Below are 26561 nucleotides of genomic sequence, written 5' to 3'. Positions count from 1 at the left end.
ACGGCGGTTCCGGTCAGACAGATTTCTCTACAACACACGTGAGGCGCTGCAATCGAAAGAGAAGGCTTTACGCTGCACAGCTGTCTGTCGTTAGGATTTGGCGCATGCATAGTTCTTCTGTAGCAGTACCATTCTCGTTATTTAATAGCCATACCTCGTATACAAAACCAAAACATAAAAATCCTACTTCTGAAATCAACCAAATCCAAATTATTTTTACAAATTTTCTAGAATAATTATGAAGTTGACAATTGTAGGCACAGATGATTTTCTGCCAATCAAGTTCATATTATATTATGTTCTTTACTAAAAACGAAACCACTTTTGTTTCCAAAAAACATCATTCTGAAATGTATTTTATATAAACTTAGATACATCAAATTTATTTAAAATAAACTGTTAATAATGATTGATTTCTCCCTTCAACGAGCAAGCAAAAACAAGTTATAGACCTTTTCTAGTGCTGTCTGCAGCTAGTAGACACAGAACTCTGGCTCCAGTGCAGTGTAATGGCTCTGGGCGCCACTGGTCTCAGTCGTAAAAGCGCCTTAATTCTTAAAAAACAAAAAAGCTTGATAGTGTCAACCACGTTCCAACTACGTGAATGAATACAATTAAATACTACAAGAAATAATGTTGGCACCAGTACTGAAAACCCTTTTTACCAAATAAGAAATATTTATCTATTCCAGTACAAAAGGGTTGCTATAGTTTAAATAGAGCCAAACTAGATATTTATTTTATTCAAGCAACACAGACAGTATTAGAGCATCTCAGTTTGGAAACATGCCAGACATGTGGGCAGCTCGCTTATTAAAAATAAAAAAAGTTATGAGCAAAAAGTTGGAGAAAAACGTAACTAATATCAGTAGAATGACAACAGTTTCAGTATCTTATATATTCTCTTAGCTCCTGATGATCATATATTTGATTCAGATAAAACAAACTTGTAATATAAACTGAGAGGGGACAAAGTATTAATAGTTTTACATGACAACACTAGAAAGCGCTGAGAGTCTGACAAAAGGGGGAAAAAAATTATTCGGAATGAAAATAATGTAATGGCGGTCTGGAATTAAAGGCTGGACGGCAGCCAGATGGAACTCCTTACTGAGTGCGCTCTCCTTTCGAGGAATCTCCACTTTATTTCATGATCTCTTTTTATTTTGAGACTGTTTCTCTCTTGATTATTGTTTACCAATAAATATTTCTTAATTAGTCAAAATATTTGCACCAAATTGGTAAATCAATCAATGTTGATGGTTAAAAATCCAAAACATGATTGCTATGGCTGTAAAAATCAACAATATTATCCACAACAGTGAACCTAACCACATTACTAATTATTAATCGTATTTAAACATAAAATGGAAATGGAATGAAATATGCAATCTGATTGGCTTTTATTATCATTTTGTAACTTAAAGTTAGGCTACAGATTGCACCACTGTAGTTTCCTCATTCTTCACATCAGACAACAATGACCTCCTCCAGACAGTGAAGCGTAAGCTGCTTGCAGGAAGACTTTTAAGACCAGTTGGAGATCCAGTTGCTCTAATTCTGAGCTAGTAATGTCTTTCTTGATGGTATAAATATTATCTTTTAAGACAACTTTAATTTTTTTCTCTCTCTTTTACTAGGTAAAGTAAAAAAGTATAGTTATTTATTTAACAAGTGTGGAAAGTAGTACTTTTCCTCACGCGAGGCAGGGTTTGCACGCACGAGCGAGCGAAGCGATGCGAGTGCAAGTGCAAATTGCCGAGTGTGAGGAAAATACTTTACACTAGAGTTAAATATTATATTTTTTCTGCAACCATTTATTAACTAATAAAATTAAAAATTTCATTTTTACAGTCTACAAAAAGTAATTTATTTATTATAAACATTTATTGCTATATTACAATTATTTACATTACTTACGTATTTACATTACTTATTACATTTTCTGCTGTTTCTTTTATTGATGGAGGAGTGTTTTCTAAACAGGAATCACTAGAATCCATTTTAAATTTCTATAAGGTAACACTATAACCTTTTTAACTGTTATAATTAAAAATATCTAATTATTTATTGAAGTATTATTTTTATTTCTATATTCCTTTCAATTTTTATTTTATTTTTTAATATTCGTTTTTTAATTATTTAGTTACGTTAAAGAAGCTTATTAAAGTTTTACAGAAAATATTTATGTTAATAACAAAACTTATATCAAGGAAGCACAATAAAGTTTTTCCACACACTAGTGCGGAAAGTGACACTAATGGGAATTTCCCCCCACTAGTGTGGGAAGTTGGGCATTACACAGCTGATTTTAATTGAGTAATGAGAACTTCCCTACATGGTTGCAGAAAAAAGTATTTATTTCTCCAACTTTTTGAAATTAAATGATTAAAATGTCAACATCTCACCAGTAACTGAGGATTCATGATTGGCGAGGAATCGGTCAAATAAAAAACAACTCGTCTTTTTGCCAACATTTCGACAAATATATTGTCCTCTCCAGGGCCTGGATATTACAAATACACAAATACAAACAATTTAGAGAAACAGTAACACAGAAAATCAGTAAAAAAACAATAATATATAAAATATAATAAAATAAAATATAATAAATTCTTTATAATTATTGAAAACTTACCTGGCTAGGCGGGTTGGTTGAGTTACAGAAACTAAGAGCCAGAACTGGAGACCAGGTTCCAGAACGGAACATAATAATTACTTTTTTGTCAAAATTGAACATTGTAATTACTCTATTGTATCTGTCCCATTGTAATTACAAAAATTCCCGTGTAAGTCCCGCTATAGTATCTGTATACAAGGTGTATGCGGAGGAGTGGTCGAAACTTCTGGAGGTGATTCAGCAGCTCAAATGCCACAAAAAATATTCTCTTCACTTTGGCCCGATTCTCAATAGTGTCCAAGATATTTGCACTCTGTAACAGAAAATGTAAATTCTGTTCAAATGTGCACCCCTGTCACCTAACTGTATTAAAAAAAAAAAAATTCTGTGGCTGTGTCATGGACAGGGCCGTGTGTTGTACGTGAATACGTTTACGTAAAGGGTTATATTTTTTATATAAAATATTTTTATTTATGTATTTAGGATGAAATCAAGGAAACAAATCGACGATCGAACACGATCTATGCCTGTACAGTCCGTTGTCGATGTTGAAAACGATTTCATTATCCACTTGCATATTTCAACCGCCCCAGCTGCAGAAGTACTGACACCGTCGTTGATCCGCTCGGCCGCATTCATTCTTTTACGTTCCCGGCACAGCTTGACTCGGTCATATGGTGTTTTATTATTACCATTCGATTGTTCTTGAGAAGCCCTTTCCAACCGTACACGATCTCTGGATTTGGTTTTGACTTTTCGACGCGTATAGGCCGACATTATATATTTTTGATAATATTTTTTTATTCTAACACCTTATTATATTCACTGTCACTATTTTACACTAATGTTTTATACACAATCGATAGATTGTGACGAAAGCAGACGATTAAAACTTAAACGAACATAGTAGCTTCTCCGAGTCAAAAGTTATACTAGTTCCAAATCTCGATACGCAGCAAAATTATCTCAAAATAGCAGCGCTTCCCCCTCCACCGCGCGCGATGCGTCACATTCCTCGCTTATCGTAATGAATTCTTTGATCCTTTAGCTATCCAGTGGTCTAATTTAATTTTGGATGTAGACGATAGATTCGAAACTATAATGCCAAACTGTATCCCCCGATTTTGTTATCATTAGGTTTTTTGGATTGCCACCATATGATTCAAATTTAAAGACGTATTCACGTCAAAAAAACATTTTGAAATTTGATTAAGGCACTTCTGGGAAGGTCTAGCTGGTTAATGTTCTCTCTAACGTGCTGTTCAACAGTACGAGGGTCGTTTGAAAAGTCCGTGCAAAGTCAGAGAGATAGCACCACTGGCGCGTATCGAGGTTAAGTTTAGTTAGTAGCATCTCTTGGAAGAACACACACCAAGTTTCAGCCAGATCGGTCTATTTCTTTGTGTTTGGCATTCGTTTGAATCGAGGAAGTCGAGTGATTTTCAAAAAATGGACGAAAAAGAATTTCGTGTGTTGATTAAACACTACTTTATGAAAGGTAAAACGCCTCAGGAGACTAAAGAGAAGCTTGATAAACATTATGGTGACTCTGCACCTTCGATTAGAACAGTTTATAAGTGGTTTCAAAATTTTCGGAGTGGCCATATGGGCACAAGTGACGCTGAACGTTTTGGACGCCCTGTTGAGGTTACTACTCCAGAAATCATTGATAAAATCCATGATATGGTGATGGATGACAGAAGTGTGAAGGTGCGTGAGATTGCTAGTGCTGTGGGCATCTCGAATGAACGGGTACATAATATTTTGCATCAACATTTGGACATGACAAAGCTATCCGCAAGATGGGTGCCGCGATTGCTCACGCTTGACTAAAAACGAAATCGTGTGAAGTGTTGCAAGGACGGTTTGCAGCTGTTCCAGAAGAATCCGTAGGACTTTAAGCGTCGTTTCGTCACTGTGGATGAAACATGGATACATCACTACACTCCTGAGACCAAAGAACAATCTAAACAATGGGTTACCAAGGGGGAATCTGCGCCAAAAAAGGCGAAGACCGTTCCTTCGGCCGGAAAGATTATGGCGACTGTCTTTTGGGATTCGCAAGGTATAATCCTCATCGATCATCTGGAAAAGGGTAAAACTATTACAGGTGCATATTATTCATCGTTATTGGACCGTTTGAAAACCGAGCTGCAAGAAAAACACCCACGATTGGCCCACAAAAAAGTTCTTTTCCATCACGACAACGCACCAGCTCACACCTCAGCAGTAGTGGTCGCAAAATTAATGGAAATAGGGTTCCAACTCGTTTCATATCCCCCCTATTCTCCAGACTTGGCTCCCTCGGACTACTATTTGTTCCCTAATATGAAGAAATGGCTGGCGGGAAAAAGATTTTATTCAAACGAGGAGGTGATTGCAGAAACGAATGGCTATTTTTCAGACTTGGACAAATCCTATTATTCGGAAGGGATCAACAAACTAGAGCAGCGTTGGACGAAGTGTATAAGCCTAAAAGGAGACTATGTTGAAAAATAAAAAAGGTTTACCCCAAAAAATTAAGTAGTTTTTATTTTTGCACGGACTTTTCAAACGACCCTCGTATAATGTGCCCTTCTACTATATTTTCAATTTAATCTTTGAAGGAAATGTTTAAAGTTTTGGAATTTCGGTAAGAAGAAATGTACTCATTTAATTTGTTAGGTTTTTTTTTTCCAAATAAAATATATGAGCAGTCTCGAAAAATCTGAAATTAATTGCGTTGGTTAGTAAAAGAAAAACTTTTTAGAGAGTGAAGAGAGGGGGTACTGTTAATTTTACCAAGTAAATGTGAAAAGGAAATGAGATAAGTGCAAAAAATTGATGAGAAAACTCAACCAGTTTAAAAACCTTATTATAAACTCCTTTGCAATATTTTACTTTGGAAGAGAAGACCCCATCTTTTTTTTTTTTTTTATTGAGTGAAGAAGGTGAGGTTTGGCGAAGGAAACGAATTTACCACAAGTGGAAATATTATATAAAGTTGGTTGGTTAGTTTAATCCAATGAGAAACGGTAGTTATTTTTGCTGTAAAAGTTGGGAGCGTGTCTGTTAAAAAAAAAAATATATTCGGTTAATAAACCATAAGTTGGGGGATATCATAATTAAACGGTTGACTGAATCTCAAAAGACCTTGTGAAGAATAAATGAGTTCTTCTCTTAAGGGGCAGAAATAGGGGAAAATAAATATGGAGAAAGAGAGCTAGAAATGGGTGCGGGAAAAACCAGATTACCACTTGACACCCTTCACCTTTGTGTAGGTCAGGTGGGAAGTACCAGAAAGTAATGAACGACCACTTCCTGGGGGCAAAAAAAAAACCCTTTTATTGGATTCCACTTCGGGCAAATAGAAACTGGATTAAAATGGAAATTGATGCTATTCCAGACCTGAATCTTGGCTTTCCAAATGTGCAAGTAAGCGTTACGCAAAAGGCTAAAGGCCTTTCTTAAAGCTGGCCACAGCCAACTATATAGGAACTAACACAAAAAATACTTGCACTTTTCTAAAAAGAACAAAGAAAAAGTGGAATATATAAACATTTTTTTTTTTTTGTAACCTTGTGTTATTTCAACTACTTTCTCATTCATCAGCAATGAGATTCCGATAGAAGACTTAGGATACTAGTACCAGTGAGTGGCGATGAAGGGGGGGCCCCAGAATTTGCAATTCTTTGAGCTCAATGGTGACAAAAAAAAAAAAAAAACTCCAAAAACCCACTTTGCCCCGGAGACACTGGTTAGGGGTTTAGAAAAAAGGAAGTAAAAGGATTTAAAAGTAAGATAAAGAAGGCATTGCCAAAGAAGGCAGCAAGGATCTTGTTCTCTATTTTACATTATATAGCTCTAAATAAGCGGCGCGTTCTACTCCAAAACTGTGGCTGGGCCTGCCCCGCTGATGGTGAACGTTTTAATCTTAATAGTCCTGCTTGAGACTTGAGTAAAACATTTGCCTAGTTTTCTGCTCTCTACTTCTGTTTTCAAAGTCCTCGCCATCTTAATTTAAACTAAGATCTTTTTTCTGTTTTTCTATTCTGTGAAAAGAATAGAAACATCAAGTTATGCAATCCCTAATTTGTTTGTTGTTTTACTCCAACTAATTTTCAAAACACTGACAGCCTCATGACTAAAAATTACTTTTAGTTATTTAAGATACGAGGGGCACTACTTATACTTTGAGCCTTGGCAACACTGAGTGTTGTCAGGTGCTATCTGACGTTTCCACTTGAAAGTTGGACATTTTTGACCATAACCTTCTTCAGAACGTTTTGTTATTTGAGCGCGATTTGTGTTGTTCACAGTCACTTGAAAATTGTGTCTCAACGAAAAAATGGAATTAACTCGTGGAAATTTTCGTACAATGATTTATTACGACTTTCGACGTGGATTATCAAGACAGGAGTGCATCGATCAACTTACTTCCACTCATGGGGCGATAAAGCCCCCATCATTTGCCACTGTGAAACGCTGGTATAACGAATTCAATCGTGGTACGTCGTGAAGGTCGTCCAAAATCAGTTGTTGTGTCAGAAAACATTTGATGCTGTGCAAAAAACTAATAATGCAAGATCGTCATGTGACATACTGGTGAGATTGAGGCAACCTTAGGCATTAGTTCCACCAGCATATATAAAATATTGCATGATCATTTAGCCGTGAAAAAGGTTTGTTCTCGTTGGATCTCAAATAATCTCTCCTTATATACAGCAGATATACCTCAACATCCAAATACCATTCTTTCTACCTTTGCTGACGATACTGCAATCTTATCTCCTCATTCCGATCCTCTTATCGCTACACGAGCTCTACAAACACACATCAACCACTTACAGGACTGGCTTTTCAAATGGAGAATTAAAACTAACTTTACGAAGTCTAAGTTTATAGTATTTACTCTCAGACGGAAAATCCTACCTCCCATCATCTTGAACCAAACTCCTATAACAACTGTGGACAAAGTACGCTACCTTGGACTGCACCTAGACAAACGGTTGACATGGAATCCCTCATACTAGACTGAAAAGACAAGAAACTATCTAACGCTACAAAACTTCTCGGCAGACTACTTGACAAACGTTCGAAACTTAACCTATATAACAAAAGACTCTTATATCTACTGTTACTGTGACCTATTTGATCATACGGCCATCGAAGTATGTGGGGATCGACTAAGTGTTCCAACTCCTCTACGCCTCCCAGACATTACAGTCAAAAAATACTTCGAAAACTTCTTAACGCCCCCGTTCTATGTATCTAACCTCACTATCCATAATGACCTCAAAATCCCTTTCATTACAGGTTCTTGCTAACACTCGTTTCTTCAAATTTCATTCCTCTACAGCAGCTCATCCTAACCCTCTCATAGAACACCTATCTTCCTCCACATTACTAAGCGGATCCTCTAAGGAGATTGAAGAGAAGATGGCCTCGTGATCTTCTCTTATCGTGAGAGCAAAGCATGTTACTGGAGTGGCACCACGGAGTGCCTTCTCCACTCGTGATTTTCTTTTATTTTTATTTTTTTACCATATTTGCTTGTTGCTACAACCGTTGCAGTGGTAAATCCCAATAAAAGATTAAACAAAAATATATTAACTGGCATCAATACATTGTGTAACTCTGAGAAAACGTATTTTCCAAACTTTGACAATCGTTGTAACTTTACTTAAAGATTTCAGTGCAAAATAAAATGGACAATTTCACGAGTAATAAAGTTTATTATTGATGAAGGAGGAAATAATTATCTTTTATTTTCTGAAGAAAGGAAATTGATGATTACTTTTATGTCAATAATAAATCGGAAATGAAAATTGGTTTGCGATAACCCAGTTTTACTTTGATGATTTGATTCCTACTAAGAGCCAACAAATAAACGTGCAAAAGTTAATTAAATATCCTGTTATTATAATAAAACCAAAAAAAGGAAATCAAATAATGATGAATTTAGTAGATTTTTAGTGTGAATGAGCTTCAGGATGATGACTGAATAGTGAAGAAGGATTCTAAAAGAAGTAGCCAAGCTTTTCGTGTTAGACAGAAATTCCAGTAATCTGTTTAAAAGGTTTCTCCTCTTTTCTTTTCATCTGTTCACCCTTCCCCCGGTGCGCTCACCACTTCTAGTCTTTCTCTTCTGAGTGTGTAAGGTTCGTGATAAAAATCATTTCATGGTTCTGCTTGTCCCTCTTACTGTTCCGTTCTTGGCTTGCTATCTCCTTGCTTTACTTTTATATATAATTTATCTGGTCTTCAGTAAGCCTATCATCATCTGTATTGTTGTGAATTCATTCCGACATTTTTTTTGTAACGGAACTTCTCAGCCAGCTGTTGGCCCAAGAGAGGTTATTATAATTCAATTCAAAATGTTTAGCAATGCAAATAACATGAATCAGAAGTTGGAGAACCTTTTTTGGTGTTATTGAATATATTTGAACATTTTTGCAGATTGTACAATCAGAGATCTGTATTGAAGTGATTTTATTTTTTTTTCCTCATCCTATGCCTTCACAATAGTTCTTGATCAAGTCACAATGAATATCCTGATCCCTCTTCAGTAAGTTAATCTCTCTTCTCACATTTTTACTTTTTATTCAACACTAATGTATTGTCTATCTACCTGTATCCACGATGACAACAATTAGAGTAAATAATTTGCTGTTTTAAATAATTCGCATTTAAGGGCTCAAGATTGTTACAGCTAATGCTTTAATATATAATATAGGGTGACCAGAGTTACATGCTCCACCCACTTTTTTTTTAACGGCAGGAAATTTCGAAAAAATAAAAAACACGTATTTAATCATTTTTAGTCTAGTTTATTTTCAGTGATTGACCCATTTTTTTAAACCCCCGTATCTCGAGATACAGCGTCCAACTTTTGTTTTTCAAATGGAACGTTACATTTATTTTTGCATATTTTTATAGTATTTGAGCTCCTAAAAAAAAAAAAACAAACAAAGAAATCGGTTAGGTTTTTCAAAAGTTAAGGTAATTTAAAATCTGAAAAAAAAATTTCAGTTTATTGTCAAAATTACGTTATTATTTTTAAAGAATCTGTTCAAACTGGGCACAATTAACGGATAGGCAAGCCAAAACTCCCACGCTTTGCTTGTAGCAGTACTTTTGGTGGCAAAGTCAAGATCTAGGGAGGCTAGAGTTATTCTAGGCTAGGTTGTTTTTTCTACAAACGTTTGGTGTGGAGTTTTAGGAAATCAACCAATCGGCCCATACTTCTACAGAGAGAACTTAACTGGTGCAAGGTATCCAACTTTTTTTTAAGAGACATTTTGCCAGTTCTGCTTGAAGATGTTCCTCTACAACGTCGGCTAGATATGTATTTTCAACAAGATGGTTGCCCGGCGAGAGTGGTTCGAGGTTTCCTGGACAAAAATTTCCATGAAAAGTGCTTAGGGGACTCATTGTCCCATCCAATGGCCACCTCAATCTCTGGACTTAACCCCAATGGACTATTTTTTGTGGGGATATCTAAAAAATAAAGTGTACAGTAACAGTAATCCCGTGGCTTCAGTAGATGATCTGAAACGTCGAATAACTCTAGCCTGCCTAGATCTTGACTTCGCCACCATAAGTGCTGCTACAAGCAAAGCGTGGGAGTCCCAGAGTTTTGGCTTGCCTATCCGTTGATTGTGCCCAGTTTGTATGAACAAGTTCTTTAAAAAAAATAACGTAATTTTGACAGTAAACTGAAATTTGTTTTTCATATTTTAAATTACCATAACTTTTGAAAAACCTAACCGATTTCAAAATATGTTTTTTTGTGTTTTAGGAGCTCAAATACTACAAAAATATGCAACAAAAAATATAACGTTCCATTTCAAAAACAAAAGTTGGATGCTGTATCTCAAGATGCAGGGGTTTAAAAAAATGGGTCAATCACTAAAAATAAACTAGACTAAAAATTATTAAATACGTGTTTTTTATTTTTTCGAAATTTCCCGCCGTTTAAAAAAAAGTGGGTGGAGCATATAACTGGTCACCCTGTATATCCTTAACAAATTCTTATAGTGTAAAATTTTGAATTAAATAACGAGACTGATGCTGCTACAGAAGAACTGTGCATGCGCCAACTCCTAACTATCCGAAAGCTGTGCAGCGTAAAACCTTCTCTTTCGATTGTGCAATGTCTCACGTGTTTGTAGAGAAATCTGTCTGACCGGAACCGTCGTTTGTGTAAAAGGTGTTAGTTTCGTTTGGCCGAAAACATGTACGTAGTAGAGCAACGAATTGTCGTGAAATTTCACATCAAAACTTGGTAAAACCGCTACTGAAACTTGATCTTTTATTAAAAGAAGTTTATAGCGATGAATGTTAATCACGTGCGCGAGTTTTTTTTTTTTGAGTGGTTCAAGCGTTTCGAAGATGGCCGGAGAAGACGTCGGAGATGATGACCACCCAGGTCGCCCTTCCACGTCCAAAATGGATGAAAATATCGATTATAATTAATAAACATTACCACCCTTGCTCAACTCCGTGATAGAGTAAGGCAAAAAAACGACCCGATTTGTGGAAGAACAAGTCACATGGGTTCTCCATCAAGACAACGCGCCGGCTCACACTGCATTGTCAGGTCAAGACGTTTCTAGCCAAGTACAAACATGCCAGTTTTAGGCCATCCGCCTTATTCGGTTTTCATTTAGATTCATATAAAATTAAGTAATTGCAACGTTATAGTTGTCCTCAGAGGTGGTGATATATCAAATAAATAAATAAATAAAAAAAACGCATATCAAAACTGAACAAACCAAAGTATATTTCTTTAAATTAAATAATAACGCCGGCTGGGTAACAAGTTATATAAACCATAAATAAACTAAAATAATAAAACGGTTAAAGTTTCCTTTAAAATACAAAATTTAAATAATCAAGTTAATTAAGATTTAAAAATAATGAGCTCAAAAAATATTTTACCAATTGGTCTTCGGGCCCTGGCGGACGGTAGGTGCGTGTCCACTCCTTACTTTTCTACAACTAACTCCCTCTCCTTCCCTTTTGGCGGCGGGTCCCTTAGACTCCCACCACTCAACACACTATGTTACAAAATACAATATTACAAAATAAAATATAAAAAGCAAAAAAGTAAAAAAGAAAAGATTACAATAGAGTAGTACAAAAGGGATATTAACCTTGGCTGGGTCTTTAAATAGTAAGATTTGTGAGAGTGAAAGAGCCGAATGTTGGATAGGCGGGCAGCCATTACAATAGTCTCCGTTAATAGGCCCATAAGGAAGTGGCGCTGAACCTCGCCCGTGCTACTTTGCTTCTATTCTTTCACTCGATTGCACTTCTACTTTTAAGTTCGCTCCTTTTTTTCCCCTTTACCTCATTTTTTTTCCTATCTCTTTTTTAAGGACTATTTTACTTTATCTTCCCAGTTACCTTTATCCTGCACATCCTGTCTTCCTGAATTCAAACGATCCGAGAAGTTTCTCTTTAAAGCAGTTTTATTCACATAAGTATTCATATATTTAAACCCCTTTATTTTCCCCAGGTTTAACTTCATGTACGTAACTTTTATAAGTTTTATAGGGTAGGTTTCAATTTTTATTTTTGATGTTTTTGCCACAGCTATTTGCGGTGTTAATAGTGCTTAGTTCTAGCAAGAAAAGGTCTTTCTAATTAGCTAAAAGAGGAAGAAGTGTCCTTCGAAAATGGATAAACCGTTGCTTAACAACTAGGTGGCTTTAGCCAGATTGCAGTTCACCAAAGAAGCGTTTGCTTTTTTTTGCATTCGCACTGCAAACGCCACTTATATATTCATCATTGCAGACTTGGCTCAGAAGTATTCCTGCGATTTTGTGGCCTCTGTGAAAGGTATACCTGAATGGAAGGATCAATTAGCCTCCCAGTTGATTATGATGAAAGCAGCTCATCGTCGGGGGTTTCTGGACCGCGTCTCTCTCTCGTCCCGCTTCCTTTTATACAGAGAACTTGACCACTCATTTAATCTTTGTCACTTGAATGAGTATCATTCCTTGGCTGATAATAATCAGGCTGAGAGCGAACCACGCGGTGTGCGGATCGTATCTACACAGGATCAACAAAAGGTCCTCTCCTCTTTGCGTAGATTGCAATGAGGAGGAGGATTTCAAACATGTAATAATGATATGTCCACGTTATGTGGTAGAAAGGAAACGCATGTTTGACGATATATACAGGTATTTAGATGCACCATTTCGCTACGAAGACATTATATTCTCCACCAACATTTATGTGCTTAACTCGATAGCAGAGCTAGCAATGAAATATGAATGTATTTAAAAGCTATAGCCGAATTAGAATGAATGGAAGAAAATGCTTAGAGAAGGATTACGTGATTTTAATTTTGGTTAAGCTCGTAGAAGGATGGCAGGAGCACAGAGTGCTGCTCCATCCATTAGCAGTAGTTTATGTAAATATCGGTATATAGTAGAATGATGAATGTGTGAAGCGAATGTATTTGTAGGTAAGAATGGAGAGTGAGTGATATTCTAGTGATAAGCACCTAGACGATGCTGGCTGTATGGCGGAAGCCAATGCCAAAAAATAAAAATAAAAAAAAAAAATCATTCCTTGGGTCTAACTATGACTGAACTCCGCTGGATCTTTAAGTTAAGATGTGAGCTTGTCTACCTGAATCATACGCCATGTCTGCCTAGGGAGATTGAACTTTGTTCTCTGTGTAATTCAAGGTGCACTGAGGACGTGGTTCACTTTCTTGGTGACTGCTCAATTCTTTCTGAGATCCGGAGACTCTATCACGGACGTTCAGTACTTACGAGAGAAAAATTGATTTCTTTCCTAAATGGAACGCCAAATTGTAAACCTCTTGTTAAATATGCTCGCCATGCCTGGTCTTATCGTTATCAGCTGGTTCAGGAGTTTAATTATTAATTTATAATTCTGTTATATATTGGCTATTTCGTTTTATTTTTATTTCTAGGTCGGTTATATTTTTTGTTTATTATTACTATTATTATTTTTTGGTTTATTTGTTTTTCTTTTCTCTTTGTATTATAGTAACATCGACTCCGGCTGACGATTTTCCAAGCCGGACAATATTTTAATTTTGTAATTTGTAAATATTTCATATGAAGAATAAATATTATTATTATTATTATTATATATTCATCATTTATTCCGGATCGATCTAAAGTTTCTTTAATCGCCTCTCTTTCAATTATCTCAACAATGGTAATAAAGAAATAGAACAATACGAGGTGTTGCTATTAAATAAAAGACTATTGCTGTAAAACATTTTATTTTAAATTTAAACATATTTAGTTATTATCACCTTCAATATACACCCCTCCTCTATCCCTACAACGCTCCATGCGAATTTACCATTGTTCCGGAACAGTGTTGGAAGTCTTTTTCTGTCAGCTCCTGAGCATGACGCGTGCCGCTTTTTCTTTCACAGCTTCAAAGGACTGAAATCGTGTTCATGTTTTAATGTAGATTTGATTTTGGGGAATAGATCTAAAGTCACATGTGGCCAGGTCAGAAAAAACGTCTTGGCAGGCAATGGCAGTGTGAGCAGGGCGCGTTGTCTTGATGGAGAACCCATGTGACTTGTTCTTCCACAAATCGGGTCGTTTTTTTTCCTTACTCTTTCACGGAGTTGAGCAAGCACCTCACGGTAGTAATGTTGATTTAATTATAATCGATATTTTCATCCATTTTGGACGTGGAAGGGCGACCCGGGCCATCTTGGAAACGCTTGAACCACTCAAAAAACTCGCGTACGTAATTTAACATTCATCGCCATAAACTTTTCTTAATAAAAGATAAGTTTCAGTAGCAGTTTTACCAAGTTTTGATGTGAAATTTCACCGCAATTCGTTGCTCTACTACATGTGTAGTATCATGTTTTCGGCAAAACGAAAACTACACCTCTTACACAAATGATGGTTCCGATCAGACAGATTTCTCTACAAACACGTGTGAGACGCTGCAATTAAAAGAGAAGGCTTTACGCTGCACAGCTGTCGGTTGTTAGGATTTGGCGCATGCATAGTTCTTCTGTAGCAGCATCAGTCTCGTTATTTGTACTTAAAATGTCTCTTTATTTGTGTACTTTCATTTTAAAAGGAAAATGTAACTTTTATTTGTTATATCACCAGAAAAATTAAATCAAATCAGTTTTCGGAGAGTAGGTAGAGGTTCAAACTTTCCACTGAAATTCCGTTGTTGTTAATTGTACAACCACTGCCACCTGTACGAGGGTCGTTTGAAAAGTCCGTGCAAAGTCAGAGAGATAGCACCACTGGGCGTATCGAGGTTATGTTTATTTAGTAGCATCTCTTGGAAGAACACACACCAAGTTTCAGCCAGATCGGTCTATTTCTTTGTGTTTGGCATTCGTTTGAATCGAGGAAGTCGAGTGATTTTCAAAAAATGGACGAAAAAGAATTTCGTGTGTTGATTAAACACTACTTTATGAAAGGCAAAACGCCTCAGGAGACTAAAGAGAAGCTTGATAAACATTATGGTGACTCTGCACCTTCGATTAGAACAGTTTATAAGTGGTTTCAAAATTTTCGGAGTGGCCATATGGGCACAAGTGACGCTGAACGTTCTGGACGCCCGGTTGAGGTTACTACTCCAGAAATCATTGATAAAATCCATGATATGGTGATGGATGACAGAAGAGTGAAGGTGCGTGAGATTGCTAGTGCTGTGGGCATCTCGAATGAACGGGTACATAATATTTTGCATCAACATTTGGACATGACAAAGCTATCCGCAAGATGGGTGCCGCGATTGCTCACGCTTGACCAAAAACGAAATCGTGTGAAGTGTTGCAAGGACGGTTTGCAGCTGTTCCAGAAGAATCCGCAGGACTTTAAGCGTCGTTTCGTCACTGTGGATGAAACATGGATACATCACTACACTCTTGAGACCAAAGAACAATCTAAACAATGGGTTACCAAGGGGGAATCTGCGCCAAAAAAGGCGAAGACCGTTCCTTCGGCCGGAAAGATTATGGCGACTGTCTTTTGGGATTCGCAAGGAATAATCCTCATCGACTATCTGGAAAAGGGTAAAACTATTACAGGTGCATATTATTCATCGTTATTGGACCGTTTGAAAACCGAGCTGCAAGAAAAACGCCCACGATTGGCCCACAAAAAAGTCCTTTTCCATCACGACAACGCACCAGCTCACACCTGAGCAGTTGTGGTCGCAAAATTAATGGAAATAGGGTTCCAACTCGTTTCACATCCCCCCTATTCACCAGACTTGGCTCCCTCGGACTACTATTTGTTCCCCAATATGAAGAAATGGCTGGCGGGAAAAAGATTTTATTCAAACGAGGAGGTAGGTGATTGCAGAAACGAATGGCTATTTTTCAGACTTGGACAAATCCTATTATTCGGAAGGGATCAACAAACTAGAGCAGCGTTGGACGAAGTGTATAAGCCTAAAAGGAGACTATGTTGAAAAATAAAAAAGGTTTACCCCAAAAAATTAAGTAGTTTTTATTTTTGCACGGACTTTTCAAATGACCCTCGTAAGTTAATGAGATAAGTGTATAAATAAATAACGTGTCAGACGTGAATGACGGTCATCCAGTGATGGCCGCCATTAGTCACCCAGTTGGTCACGGAGCCAACGGCGCCTAGCCGTCTTCGTGGATTGGAGGGTAGCTTAGTTGAAGATTGTTATATCTGATTTTGGCAAGTTCGGAGATGAGTGGAATTTGGAGATCTGTATGTATGGTGTGGTTGCTAACTTAGATTGGAGCGTCTAAAATGCGGCGGAGAATTTTGGATTGGAGTGTTTGCTGTCTATTGATGATTGATTTTTTTAGCTGTTCCGTAAAGTTCGAGACCGTAAGTCCATTATTGGTGTGAGAAGAGCTGTATAGAGTCGTCGTTTGTTCTGTAGTGAGAGTTTTGAGCGTTTGTCGGAGTAGTCTGGTTAGAAGTTTTGCATCGTTTGTTTAGTTCGGTACGTTTAAGTCTCGTATGGGGGATTCCAGGTAAGTCTCTTGTCTAGGTACATTCCAAGGTACCGCACATGATCGGCTGGTGGGATAGGTGTATTGATGTAAGAAGACAGGTGGTGGAGTTTGACGTTTGAGAGTGAATACTATGTATTTAGACTTAGTTGGGTTAATTTTTATACGCCAGTTTTCTAACCAAGGTTCTATTGAATGTAGGTGGGATTGTAGTGAGCGTACTGCGAGGATAGGGTCCGAGTGTTTGTGGAGAGAATGGCAGAGTCGTCAGCGAAGGTGTAGAGGTATTAAGGTTAGAAGGTAAGTCGGCAGTGTAGATTGTGTAAAGTAGAGGAGCTAAGACACTTCTCTGTGGCACACCCGCAAGGACAGGATAGATGGAAGAGTGAGTAGTGCCTTGAAGAACTTGGAAGAATCTATCAGAGAGATAAGAGCTGAGTATGAGGTAATAAGTGCTAGGAAGGATGCGTTTGAGTTTCCACAGTAGACCTTCGTGCCAGACTCGGTCGCGATATATCGAGGAATACTCCAGCGCAGTATTTTTTTCATTCGAGTGAAGAAGCGATGGTGACTACAACACGATGAGCCTGCTGGATATAAACTTTAAATTGAAAATATATTCAATTTCAATTCTTTCTATTGATGGAAGTAAGCGAAAGTAAGAAGAAGAACTCTCCAAAAGACTTAAAATATGTGCAATCGAAAATAATTTATATTTGGAAAAGAGTAATTCACATTTCCAATTTTCGACGTAACCAATATCATTTGAGTGCTATCATATAATAAAAAGTGGAAATTATACAGGATAAAATATATTTTTGAATAGAAGATATAAATAATGAAGTCCCATCAGATGAAAGTACCGTCATCTTTGCTCCAGATCCAGTTTAGTAGTTGGAGCGAACTAGAAGGAACACCTTATTTAAAAGCAGGCCACAAGGTTACCTTGATTGCTTTTCATCTCCGTTGGGATTACTTTTGGTAAGGCCCAATACTCTCTTATTCGGTTACTTTTATTGGCCAATCGGTTCCTCTCTCTACTTTAAGCGGATTGGTAAAGTCCGATTTGCTTTTACCTCCAGTCTTAAAGGACTTCTTATTAAACTGCTTATTTTCTTTTCAAAGAGAATGTGCAAGTGTGGAAAATGAATCGAAATATTTTTATAACAGACTGTACTGGGAAAATACATTACTATATAAATATTGTCAACACCTGTTGAAATGTGTTGGTGTATTCTTATGATGAAACATAAGAATATAGTTGTTTTTAAGATTCAATGAAGACAAGTGGAATCAGTGATAGAAAATTTTCTTTTCTTTAGTACAAAACGGGAATGAAATGCATAACGCATTTACGGGGTAACCATGGTTACATGCTCCACCCACTTTTTTTTTAACGGCGGGAAATTTCGAAAAAATAAAAAACACGTATTTAATCATTTTTAGTCTAGTTTATTTTCAGTGATTGACCCATTTTTTTAAACCCCTGTGTCTCGAGATACCAATTTTCAATTTGTAAACTCTAATTAAGTTTGTAATTCTAAAAACTAGCGACCTCCGGCAGACGGATCTTTCGTATAGTACTTTTTCTTATATTCCTGTACTTTCCTATGTATTTAATAAAGAATTATTATTATTATTATCTCGAGATACAGCTTCCAACTTTTGTTTTTCAAATGGAACGTTATATTTTTTTTGCATATTTTTATAGAATTTGAACTCCTAAAAAAAAACAAAAAACCATTTTTTGAAATCGGTTAAGTTTTTCAAAAGTTATGGTAATTTAAAATATGAAAAACAAACTTCAGTTTATTGTCAAAATTACGTTAATTTTTTCTAAAGAATCTGTTCAAACTGGGCACAATCAACGAATAGGCAAGCCAAAACTCTGGACTCCCACGCTTTGCTTGTAGCAGCACTTATGGTGGCAAAGTCAAGATCTAGGCAGGCTAGAGTTATTCCACTTTTCAGATCATCTGGTGAAGCCACGGGATTAACGTTATACTGTACACTTTATTTTTTAGATATCCCCAAAAAGAATAGTCCATTGGGGTTCAGTCCAGAGATCGAGATGGTCATTGGATGGGACAATGAGTCCCTAAGCACTTGTCATGGAAATTTCTGTCCAGGTAACGTCATTATGTGCCGGGCAACCATCTTATTGAAAATACATATCTAGCCGACGTTGTAGATGAACATCTTCAAGCAGAACTGGCAAAATGTCTCTTAAAAAAAAAGGTAGATACCTTACACCAGTTAAGTTCTCTCTGTAGAATTATGGGCCGATTAATTGATTTCCTAAAACTCCACACCAAACGTAGAAAAAACAACCTAAACGTCGAATAACTCTAGCCTGCCTAGATCTTGACTTCGCCACCATAACTGCTGCTACAAGCAAAGCGTGGCAGTCCAGAGTTTTGGCTTGCCTATCCGTTGATTGTGCCCAGTTTGAACAGATTCTTTAAAAAAAATGACATAATTTTGACGATAAACTGAAATTTGTTTTTCATATTTTAAATTACCATAACTTTTGAAAAACCTAAGCGATTTCAAAAACATTTTTTTTTGTTTTTTTTTAGGAGCTCAAATACTATAAAAATATGCAAAAATAAATATAACGTTCCATTTGAAAAAACAAAGTTGGATGCTGTATCTCGAGATACAAGGGTTTAAAAAAATAGGTCAATCACTGAAAATAAACTAGACTAAAAATGATTAAATACGTGTTATTTATTTTTTCGAAATTTCCCGCCGTTTTAAAAAAAAGTGGGTGGAGCATATAACTCTGGTCACCCTGTATATATACACAATATTGTATGTACGAGGTGTGTTCAAAAAGTAACGGGAATTTTGAAAAAAATATTTATTTATTCATCTACATTAATATTGTCGCCTTCAAAGTAGTCCCCTTCGCATACAATACACTTGTGCCAGCGCTTTTTCCAATCCTCGAAACACTTCTGAAACTCGATCTTTGTGATAGCTTTCAGCTCTTTCAGCGATTCGCTTTTAATGTCATCTATGCTTGTAAAACGACGGCCTTTTAATGTTCTCTTTATGTTTGGAAATAGAAAAAAGTCACATGGAGCCATGTCTGGCGAATATGGAGGCTGGGGCATCGTTAAAGTTTTGTTTTTGGCCAAAAATTCACGAACAAGCAATGAAGTGTGAGCAGGTGCATTATCGTGGTGCAAAATCCATGAATTGTTTTGCCACAAATCCGGGCGTTTTTTTCGGATTGCTTCACGCAAACGGCGTTGAACTTGTAGGTAGTACTCCTTATTGATTGTTTGACCTTGTGGCAAGAATTCATGATGCACTATGCCATTAAAATCGAAGAACACAGTGAGCATAACCTTCACATTCGACCGCACTTGTCGAGCCTTTTTCGGTCTTGGCGATCCAGAATGCCTCCACTGGGACGATTGAGCCTTAGTTTCGACATCATATCCGTAAACCCATGTTTCGTCACCTGTTATCACACGTTTCAGTAGATCCGCATCGTTGTCGACTTCATTGAGTGACTCTTGAGCAACTTCCATTTTCCGCTGTTTTTGTTCGAAATTCAACAATTTTGGAACAAATTTTGCTGCCACACGTTTCATACCCAAAACATCCGAAAAAATTTCATGGCATGAGCCAATTGATATGGCAACATCATCAGCGACTTCTCTGATTGTGATTCGGCGATCGTTCATAACCATTTCTTTCACTTTTTTCACGTTTTCATCGGTTGTTGATGTGCTTGGACGTCCAGGTCGTTCGTCATCTTCAACGTTTTCGCGGCCATCTTGGAAACGCTTATACCACTCGTAAATCCTTGTTTTACTCATAGCAGACTCACCATATGCCTTTATTAACATTTCACACATTTTATTTCATTTTTCACGCAAAATTTAATACAAATTCTTTGATCCATTTTTTTTAACAAACAAAAATCGCCAAGCTCGAAAAACACGTCTAACCTTAACGGCTGCCACTTAAGAAGTAAACAATGAATATTACTGAAAATTTTATCGTACTTCAGGGGCATGTGTACCAACATAATAAAAAAAAAAAATTTACAATCAGACTCTCCAAACCCGCGAAATTTAAAAATTCCCGTTACTTTTTGAACACACCTCGTATATAAGACACAACTTGAACAGTAACTTTATTTGAAAAGAAATTGTTTTTTTTTCTGGATCCGAAGTGGCAAGAAAAGTGATACAAAACCAAACAGTTAGTGGTGAAAAAGGAGACACTAAGTCAGTTCTTTGCGTCTTAGAGTTACCCCCATCTAAACTCCATGCTAAGTCTTCTTTCAACGGCCCGCTAAGTAGATTTCTTAAAACAAAATAACCTCTCTCAAACAAGTTTTTCACTCATCTTTGTCTAAAAATTCTAATACTTAAGATGTTTTGCTGGCACTTTCTCTGAAGCAGAAGGCAAAAAAAAAAAAATTATTCATTCAAAGAAATGTTAAATCTTTAAGAATATAACAATACGTTTGTTTTGTTAAGCCTTATTTAAGCCTTACGAATAAAGTTAAAATGATTCCAGAAATGTCTTGGCGCTGATGTTAGTTTAAGTATATTAAGATTCCAACACAAAATAAAACAAAACAGTAACACAAAATGATGAAGTCACCAATATTAAGTAAGGCTACGTAACTGAAAAATAATTACGAGGGGGTACCCAAAAAAACCGGAATTATTTTTTAAAAGCTATTTATTTACAAATTTTTTACAGAACAACCTTATCCCCTTCAAAATACTCTCCATTACAACTAATACATTTGTCCCACCGGTGCTTCCACTGTTCGAAACATTTTTTGTAGTCATCTTTAGAAATGGCTGACAGCTCCTTCTTCGTTTTTTTCTTGACCTCTTCAATGTTGTCAAATCGGTGACCTTTCATGCCCTTTTTCATGCGTGGAAATAAGAAAAAGTCGCACGGAGCCAGGTCAGGCGAGTAAGGTGAGTGGGGCAGCGGAACCATGCCATTTTTAGCCAAAAACTGTGTAACAGAGATGGCTGAGTGTGCAGGTGCATTGTCGTGGTGGAAGAACCAGTCTCCTGTTTGCCACAAATCGGGTCTTTTTTGGCGAACACTATTGCGCAATCTTTTCAAAACTTCCAAATACAAGGTTTGATTGACGGTCTGACCTGGGGAGACAAACTCTGAATTGTCTACGCCTTTGGCATCAAAAAAGCAAATCAGCATTGTTTTGATGTTTGACTTGACTTGACGACATTTTTTTGGTCGGGGTGAAGATGACGTCTTCCATTGGCTCGACTGTTGCTTTGTTTCTGGGTCATAACCATAGCACCATGACTCATCACCAGTAATGACCTTTGACAGAAAGTCTGGATCAGTTTCAAGCTGTTGTTTCAAAGCACGACATGTTTCAACTCGATGTTCTTTTTGATTGTCAGTCAGAACTCGAGGAACAAACTTGGCAGCAACCCTTTTCATCCCCAAATCTTCCGTTAAAATTCGCTGAACCGAGCTCCAAGATAACCCACTACTCTCTGACAGTTGATCAATTGTCTGTCGACGGTCTGTGAACACCAGCTCTCGAATTTTTTCAACATTTTCGTCGATTCGGGCAGTTGATGGACGTCCAGAACGAGGTTTGTCATCAATCGACATGTCGCCATTTTTAAACCGAGTAAACCACTCATATACTTGAGTTTTTCCCATAGCGTCATCTTTGTAAGCTGTTTTCAACATTAAAACACTTTCAGCAGCATTTTTGCCGAGTAGAAAACAAAATTTCAGAGCTGCACGTTGTTCACTTAAACTTGCCATCATAAAAAACGAAAAAAGAACAAAACAGCGCTGGTAAAAACAATCACTGCAGATGAACAGAACAAGCCAGGCAGACAACACAGGCAGGACTGAACTGGCAAGGAATTGCGCTATACACGTCTAGCGGCAGAAATGCGTACTACATAAGCTCCATGCGCGGCAACGCAATTCCGGTTATTTTTGGGTACCCCCTCGTATACTCCTTATAAGTATAAGGGTTGATTAAACGCCAAAAGGTACACAAATTGGCGTTTAATCAACCCTTTATACTTAACTTTTAAAACTGCAAGTTTTTGTTAAGGAGATTTTTGTACCTTTTGGATAGATTGGTTGGAACAAATTTATACATCCAATGATTTTTTAAATATACGTAATCGGGAATAATTAGTTGGAAGATCTAGGATGAAAAAGACTGACACAAGTTATGGGGAAATGGTAACAAGTTGGTGGGAAGAAGATGGAGAGACGAGAAGTGTTGTGGAATTAAGTGATGAATAATTACAACCCATTAGGAGGGATAGTAGAAAGAAAATTGCAATTACCAGTACCTTCCAATAAAAGAAAAAAGATAAATTTTGATATCACTACTGCCTCAGAAGGGGATGTAAGAAAAAACATGCTGTGATCACAATAACTTCTAAAGAGGGGAACGAAAAATGATTTGCAATCACGGACAAAGAGAATTTAAACTGCGAATACATGCATGGGACAAACTCGTCTACTAAAGATACTTAGCGTCGAAACCTATAAAAAATGCAAATTTACTTCACTTTTTGAACCAAATAACACTTCATTGAAAAAAATAAGTTCACGAAACGATAACTTTAAGTGATTGCGGAACTTCCCCTTAGTAGGTGTAAGAGCAGAACGTCGCTTTAATGGTACTTAGGAGGAGCCCTAACATCTTTCACCCTGCCAAATTTTATTAAAATTGGGCTAAGATTTACAGAAGTTATTAGTAATAATAATTTTGGAGGGGGCCTTACATAAAGGGGGCTAACTCTTCTCTCATTCGATGTACAGCGTCCAGACCCCCCAAAAGACACATCTACATAAAATGCCGAGTCGAATGACACCTCATTCATGAAAATCGGTTCACGCTTTTAGGCGCTACGTTGTTTACAAAAAAAGGTAACAACAACAAGAAGAATAACAAGAACATTTTCTGAAAATGCCGTTTTTGCTCATTTTCAGCAACGTATTTCTCGAAATCTATTTAATCTATGTTGTTGCAAAAAAAATTACAGTTATAAAGAAGGATTTGCCCTATATTTTAAAGAAAATTTGGGAATTTTATCTTTTATAGAAAAAGAGAAAAAAATTGTCAAAGTTGGGTGTTTTTCAACGTTACGCTTTTTTTTGCAGTTTTTGACGATCAACCCTTATACAACTGTCCTACCGGACAGTTTTAATACAACTGTCATGCCAGACAGTTTTAATTAATGTATTGAAACAAACCTCATCTGAAAAAATATCGATTGCTTTTGTTTTGCTTTGTTGAAGTATCTATTTAACTAAAATAACACGTTTAGATTGAGTTTAGAGTCACAATATCCTCGTGTAGAAAAACATATAATTACTGAAAGGAAATATTCACTTTCCTTCTTATGTAAACGGTTAGTACAGAAATTGTTAGTTCCCGTAATAGTCTGTAAACATCCCTTCGTTAGCTATCATATCCGTTGGTTGGCTCTTCCTCTATTATCTATACCTTTAATGGTATGGTCACTTCCGCCAGAAGTTTCCATCACAATATACACTAACACAAAGTGGCCTTTATAATGCTGTAGATTTAATCTTCATTATTGTTAGCAGAGAATAGGATTAAAATGGTTTTAAATCACGTTAATAAAATGGTTTGGCGAAGAGAATGAATTATTAATTTTGTAGTGAATGAATAACACATTAAAATTTTTAAGATATATCGATTAATATTCTGTGAAGATTGCACACAATATGTGTAAGAATTTTTGGAATGGGACAACATAAAGAAGAAGGCAAGACTTTAGTGAACATGTAGTAAACATGAATTAAATAATTACATTTGTAAAATTTCATTTTACAATACATTTGTTATTATTATAATGTTTACTTTATATTTTTAGTTATTATTTTTCTTTGTGAATTTCTTAACTTATTGCAAAAACATAGTTTACATTTAGATTCATTATAACGTTACTGGGAATTCAGTATACAGCTAAAGATCATTTGCTGACTTGAACATATTGTTCGGTTTCCATATTGGAAAGTATACTTAATGATGGTCGAGAGTGGTGGATTTCTGCGCAGGCGCATGGCAGCTTTTCTAAAATCAGCCAGCTTCAAATCTTAGGTTATCAAAAAATCCGATAAATCCTCCACTACTTTGTGGGTTCACGGTAGATTGTTTAAATAAGTTCGAAAAAAATAAATAAATGTACGGTTAAGGTTATGAAGTACCATATATTTGTTTTAAAAATTTCCTTTAATGATTTGTGAAAATATTCTTCAAAAGCGAAGTACTTTGAAAACCTCAATCAGGCAAGAAAGAGAAATCAGTTTTAAAACAAAAATGGGTAAAAAATTAGAGACAAATTTAAATAAAACACATAAGCTTTTTCGTACGATTCTAAATGACTGAAATTACGAGATGAAGTATGCAAGAAATGTTGGTTACTTGCTGATTTGTGTACCATTTGTCGTTTAATCAACCCTTTCTACTTAACTTTTTAAACTATAAGTTTTTGTTAAGGAGCTATTACAGAGATAATCTGGTCGCAAATAATTCTTTAAAGAGAGGTAACCTCTCTTTAAGATGCAGATAAATTTACACAAAGTTATGGAGGAATTAAAAAATGTGGAAAGAGCTAGGATTGTCCTGTTCTTTCATTTTGTCATTTTTTGTTTAATTTTCTGTTTCCTTGACTTTTATTTTCTGCTAGTTTCGTCAGAAACATAGTTGAATGTCAAATTCTCCCTCACCAAACTAATGAATCACTCACCTCAATCTCTAATGATGAATGAAAATCTAAAAACTGTCAGGAATATAAATCAACATTCTTGCTATTACCAATATTATCCAGTACAGTGGTTCAAACACAGTTTAAAAAAGTAAATACCATCTACCACACAAACCTTACTTCACTTTTATGATCGCCATTAACTGGAATTGTGAAATGTGTGTAAAGGTTCTTTTACAGAGGGTAGGGAATACTCAGTACTACCAATCGCTCTCAAAAGCTAAATCCGTCCACTATGTGTGAGTTTCAAAAGATATTTTATTTACTTTTTTTTAATCAACTAAATAAATATACCACACAGAATTTTAGTCTTCGTTATATTAGAATTATTACGTTTAATTTTTATCATAAACTAGGGTTGCTAAAAATATGTTTTGGTTTAAAAAATCGGTTGTAATATTATTGTCGATTGGAATGTTACTTCTCACCGTTAAAGCAGTTTGAACTGAATCAATTTCAGCTAATTTGAAATTAATTTAATATCAATCAATCAATTTCGTATTATAACATTAAATGCAAAATATTCCCTAATTTAGACGTTTCAGCAACCAAAATTATTTGTTTTTTAAATTCTGTTCGAAACACATAAAAAATGAAGTGCTTTTAACGTTAATTAATCGAAATTTTTCAAAAATGTATATTTTTCTTAATATTTTTTTTTTTTTAAATACAGCTTCTTTAATTATTCATAACCTTGAAAGTAAAATGACCATTTCCAACTGCATTGTCTTTATAGCAAATTATATTTAAATAAACTTTGTACAATTACATGTTTTGCTAATAATTTGAAAAGATACAAAACATTTAATAAGGATTTTTTATAAAGAAAAAAGCAAAACAAAAATTTTTTAATCCATGGTAGCGACCTCTAAATATTAATCGATTTTGCTCTATTTCGAACGAAACATTTTGTTTTTAAATGAACTTTGATTTTCCGCCCGGCGCTCTTTAAAATTTAAAAGTCAACATTTTTTGAAACGCCCTAATGCACATGTGTTTACTATAAAATACGAAAGATGTCACTAAAGGTGGTCTTCTAAAAATCGTACAGGCAAATCCTGTAAAATATTAATATGATTGACAATTTAAAATTACCATCAGTGACCCTATTATTCATATAAATATTATGATTTATAATAGAGATTAAGGCAATGTTATACGTACATAGAGCAAAGCTAACAAGTTTCCTGCTAAT

General features: G+C 36.0%; 1 protein-coding gene and 1 long non-coding RNA gene across 12 annotated transcripts in view; one reads left to right on the top strand and one right to left on the bottom strand.

The window, feature by feature from the left end:
* Positions 1–26561, top strand: part of CARPB (Carbonic anhydrase-related protein B) — a 458344-nt gene that overhangs the window by 154347 nt on the left and 277436 nt on the right. The gene's annotated exons all lie outside the window — the stretch shown is intronic.
* LOC141461027 (uncharacterized) lies at positions 92–25720 on the bottom strand. The gene is made up of 5 exons (XR_012462475.1): positions 25349–25720; positions 11543–11661; positions 2639–2933; positions 2409–2506; positions 92–554 (listed from the first exon to the last, which is right to left on the bottom strand). It is a non-coding gene; the product is annotated as an uncharacterized lncRNA (long non-coding RNA).

Source organism: Rhodnius prolixus, unplaced genomic scaffold, assembly GCF_049639745.1.
Source record: "Rhodnius prolixus isolate KJV_2025 unplaced genomic scaffold, Rpr scaffold_6, whole genome shotgun sequence".
NCBI classification, from domain to species: domain Eukaryota; kingdom Metazoa; phylum Arthropoda; class Insecta; order Hemiptera; family Reduviidae; genus Rhodnius; species Rhodnius prolixus.
The sequence above is the reverse complement of the archived record's forward strand: the minus strand, read 5'-3'. Positions and strand labels throughout refer to the sequence as shown.